This window comes from Ranitomeya imitator, chromosome 1, assembly GCF_032444005.1.
Source record: "Ranitomeya imitator isolate aRanImi1 chromosome 1, aRanImi1.pri, whole genome shotgun sequence".
Classification (NCBI taxonomy): Eukaryota; Metazoa; Chordata; class Amphibia; order Anura; family Dendrobatidae; genus Ranitomeya; species Ranitomeya imitator.
In genome coordinates this window covers 760,899,739-760,905,048 of record NC_091282.1, presented here as the reverse complement: position 1 = coordinate 760,905,048, position 5,310 = coordinate 760,899,739, and the positions used below count along the sequence as shown (strand labels likewise).

Here is a 5,310-nt window from a genome sequence, read left to right as displayed (position 1 = left end):
CACTCCCTGTATAGGGGGTGATTCCATCTGGTCCGCTCGACCCCGGGGGCTCTAGAGTCACGACCCAGAGGGTCCACTCTCGGATTTTTGTCCGAATCCCTACAACATTCTTAGTACCAGGAATGTACGAGACCACAAAATCAAAACGGGATAAAAACAGGGACCATCGAGCCTGTCTAGGATTCAGCTGTTTGGCAGACTCGAGGTAAATCAGATTCTTATGATCGGTCAGGACCACAATACGGTGCTTGGCCCCCTCAAGCCAATGTCGCCACTCCTCAAATGGCCACTTCATAGCCAACAACTCCCGATTGCCGACATCATAATTGCGTTCTGCAGGCGAAAACTTCCGAGAAAAGAAGGCACACGGTTTCATCAAGGAACCATCAGAATTCCTCTGAGACAAAACGGACCCTGCCCCAATCTCAGACGCGTCAACCTCAACCTGAAATGGAAGAGAAACATCTGGCTGACGCAACACAGGGGCAGAAGTAAATCGGCGTTTAAGCTCCTGAAAGGCAGAAACAGCCGCGGAGGACCAATTCGTCACATCAGCGCCTTTCTTGGTCAAATCGGTCAGAGTTTTAACCACACTGGAGAAGTTGGCAATGAAACAACGATAAAAATTAGCAAAGCCCAAGAATTTCTGAAGGCTCTTCACAGATGTGGGCTGAATCCAATCATGAATGGCCTGAACCTTAACCGGATCCATTTCTATAGATAAGGGAGAAAAAATGAAACCCAAAAAAGAAACCTTCTGCACTCCAAAGAGGCACTTTGACCCCTTCACAAATAAAGCATTATTACGGAGGATCTGAAATACCATCCTGACCTGTTTCACATGAGACTCCCAATCATTGGAAAAAATCAAAATATCATCCAAATATACAACCATGAATTTATCAAGATAACTCCGAAAGATATCATGCATGAAGGATTGGAACACAGATGGGGCAGTAGAGAGTCCGAATGGCATCACAAGGTATTCAAAATGGCCTTCAGGCGTATTAAATGCAGTTTTCCATTCATCACCCTGCTTGATACAAATGAGATTATATGCCCCTCGAAGGTCAATCTTAGTAAACCAGCTAGCCCCCTTAATCCTAGCCAACAAATCAGTAAGCAAAGGCAAGGGGTATTGAAATTTGACCGTGATCTTATTCAAGAGGTGATAATACAGGGTCTCAAGGAGCCATCCTTCTTGGCAACAAAAAAGAACCCCGCTCCCAACGGTGAAGAAGATGGTCGAATATGCCCTTTCTCCAAAGACTCCTAGTCCTTAATATAGCTCTGCATGGTGGTATGTTCAGGCACAGACAGGTTGAAAAGTCGGCCCTTAGGGAACTTACAACCTGAAATCAAATCAATAGCACAATCACAGTCCCTATGCGGTGGAAGGGAACTGGATTTGGGCTCATCGAATACATCCTGGAAGTCAGACAAAAACTCAGGAACTTCAGAAGAGGGGGAAGAGGAGATTGACATCAAAGGAACCTGATCATGAACCCCCTGACAACCCCAACTAGTCACAGACATGGATTTCCAATCTAACACCGGATTATGTAGCTGCAACCATGGAAAACCCAGCACAATATCATCATGCAAATTATGCAACACCAGAAAATGACAATCTTCCTGATGGGCTGGCGCCATGCGCATGGCCAGCTGTGTCCAAAACTGAGGTTTATTTTTAGCCAACGGTGTAGCATCAATGCCCCTCAAAGGAATAGGGTTCTGCAAAGGCTGCAAGGGAAAACCACAACGTCTGGCAAATTCTAAGTCCATTAAGTTCAGAGCGGCGCCTGAATCCACAAATGCCATGACAGAAAATGATGATAATGAGCAGATCAAGGTCACAGATAACAGAAATTTAGGTTGTATAGTACTGATGGCAACAGAACTAGCGATTCTCTTAGTACGCTTAGGGCAATCAGAAATAACATGAGCAGAATCGCTGCAGTAAAAACACAACCTATTCTGATGCCTGAATGTTTGACGTTCAGCTCTAGACAAAATCCTATCACACTGCATAGGCTCAGGGCTCCGCTCAGAGGACAACGCCACAGTGTGCACAATTCTGCGCTCGCGCAAGCTCCGATCAATCTGAATGGCCAGAGACATAGAATCACTCAGACCAGCAGGCGTGGGGAACCCCACCATAACATCTTTAACGGATTCAGAAAGACCCTTTCTGAAAATTGCCACCAAGGCATCCTCATTCCATTTAGTCAGTACAGACCATTTTCTAAATTTCTGGCAATACAATTCTGCCGCTTCTTGACCTTGACACAGGGCTAACAAGATTTTCTCAGCCTGATCCACAGAATTAGGCTCATAATACAACAACCCCAATGCCTGAAAGAATGAATCAACATTAAGCAAAGCAGGATTGCCAGATTCCAGGGAAAATGCCCAATCCTGTGGGTCACCACGCAGCAGAGATATGATGATTTTAACCTGCTGAATAGGATCACCAGAAGACCGGGGTCTTAATGCAAAAAACAGTTTACAGTTATTTTTGAAACTCAAAAATTTGGATCTGTCACCAAGGAATAAATCAGGAGTGGGAATCTTAGGTTCTAAAGCAGGAGTTTGAACAATGAAATCTGAAATACCCTGTACCCTAGCAGCAAGCTGATCCACCCGAGAAACTAACTCCTGAACATTCATGTTAATACTAGACTCCGTAGCCACCCAGAGGTAAAGAGGGAGGAACAGACCAAACAGGCTAAGGAAATGGCTCAAAATCTTTCCACCCTTCTTCTGAGATGCAATTAACTCATTGTTGGCCAGTTGTACTGTTATGATCTGGTGGCCTTGGAGCAGCATGAGACGTACTCTGGAGAAGGTGGTCCCTGTACTGACCGCAAACCCTGATCCCAGCAGCGCAACTAAAAGTAGCCGTGGGGGGTACCCAACACTCCCTAGACCCCTCGGCACAGCCTAAGATCTAACTACCCCTAAAGACAGAAACAGGAAACCTATCTTGCCTCAGAGAAAATTCCCAAAGGATAGATAGCCCCCACAAATATTGACTGTGAGAGGAGAGGGAAATAACAAACGCAGATATGAAATCAGATTTTAGCATAGGAGGCCATACTAGCTAAAAAGAAAGAACAGAACAGAGCACTATGCGGTCAGCACAAAAACACTAGAAAATATCCACCGCAGAAAATACGGATCACCACATCTGACTAAAGACATGGGGGGTATATCTGCATCTCCAGAGAAATAGCTAGGCTGCAAAAAATCCTTCACAGACCAAGCTGGACAAGACAAAAACATGAAAATGCACAGAACTATAAGGTCCACTGCAGGTGGACAGCAAAAACAAAGCCAGGACTTATCTTTGTAGAAAAACACAGCAAACTGGAGAGACCAGCAGGGAAGTGAATCCTTCAAGAACAATGGACAACTGGCACTGACTAAAGGATCCTGCAAATCCTGTATACCCCAGTCAGTCCTGCAATCAGTAGATACACATGTCCACTCCTGCAATCCAGGCACAACTGCATTACCCTCTACAACCACCGGAGGGAGCCCAAAAGCTGAATTCACAACAGCCTATAGCAGCAAGGGGGTGAAGTCCCCACCGTTAAGTAAGGACAATCCCCCAAGGCCGACAAATCGGGTACCCCAGACACCTTAGACCAGACCAAGTACAGCAACCGTTAAGCCACTGCACTTGATCTTAGCCATTTGGCCGAGAAGCGATGCTAGAAATGCTTTGCCACTTCGGCCGCACCAAGGTCTACAACTGACACCCATTGTGGAGACAGAGCACAAGACTGCCATGGGGAAGACATTTCTAGAAACCCTGAATGCATTCGCAATGACAGCTCTGCTGTGTGTGTGTTCAAGCTGTGCACAACGCGTTTTGAATCTGCATATCTCCACCTATTTTAACACACTCTCCATCCCCTTTTTGTTCTAAAGTGTGCAAGTGACTGCTAGAAAGAGAGGGAAATTAAAAAATCAGACAGGCGAGCAGTTGTCTTCCCGGCTCTACTGAAGCTGGGCACAGACCCCCACCTACCATGTGGTCTGCTGCTGCTCCAGCAGCAGACTGAAGACGGCGCCATTTTACACTGCCTTACATAGGCCAAGAGCCCATTGTGACACGTGAGAGTTCCGGAGCCAATGGATAAAGGCCCCATTGTGACAGCACGTGAAGGTTCCGTGCACAGATTCTATCTACTGCAGGCAGCGCACCTGATTGAGTATTCTAATGCTTTTGACTAAACAGGTGTAGATGGACAAGACAAGCATATTCAACCTCAGCACTGGCACCATTTTTCCTTTTTTTTTTAAATACATATAATACAACGCATTTAAAAGTCAGTCGTCCACAAGAGGGAGACAATGTTTTGCAAAAGAATTCATGTGGTCACAAATGTGGTATGTGTGATAGAACAGAACAACTCATTGGATACTTCCATTTAAACACCAAGTCCTGACAGTACAGGGCCTAATTTTGTAGATGGCACAGTATATCTGCAACACTGTCACAAAGGCCTATCACAGGACTACATCCTAACACACCTGTTGCAACCAGTAAAGACAAATTGATTGACTGATTGATTGATTGCATATTGAATGCAATACAATGCTTGACATACATAGGTGAAAGCAAGGCCAGGCAAGGCACACAAAATGTTGCAAATGGTCAAGTGAAATCAAGCAAAATGCTACATTTGGCATCTGAAATGTGCTTCGCTGACACTGAAAAGTATTCACATAAAGGGGTAAAAGACAACTTGCGCTGATTTCAATTCAATCTGTTTTTGGAAACCGGATCAGAGAAGGAGTGCACTGTTCCCGGAGATACTGCAATAACGGGTCAATGCATGGAGTGGACAAAGCAAGCTTCATTTCCAGCTCCCTGTTACAAAAATCCATTTAATATATGGTCCCCAAATAGGGGACGTATCAGATTTTAAACTGATAAGAACAGATAAGGTTTTAACATGATATTTATTAAGTCATATACTAAGAACATAACATTATTTACAGTGAGTATAAAAACCATTCCAGAATGAACAAATCATTCAGTACAAAATAGTGTTCCACATATAAAAATGCCATCTCTGATTTGCCTCCTGTCTACCCACATCTTTGATATCTTTTAAATAATAAATATACATTTCACTAAAAATTATTCTGATACAATCATTTATGGAAATAAAATTACATTTAAACAATAAAATGTTTCTGACCTTCTATAAAGCTCTCTTTGCACAATTTATTATGCACCAACATATCTTGTTTTGATGCAAGGTGGGGCAATTAAAAAGTCCATATAAAACATAC

General features: G+C 43.9%; 1 non-coding gene across 1 annotated transcript; it reads right to left on the bottom strand.

Annotated features, from left to right (window-relative positions):
* Positions 1-4,802: 4,802 nt before the first annotated feature.
* Positions 4,803-4,993, bottom strand: LOC138660436 (U2 spliceosomal RNA). Its single transcript, XR_011317842.1, has one exon. It is a non-coding gene; the product is annotated as a U2 spliceosomal RNA (small nuclear RNA).
* Positions 4,994-5,310: the final 317 nt, after the last annotated feature.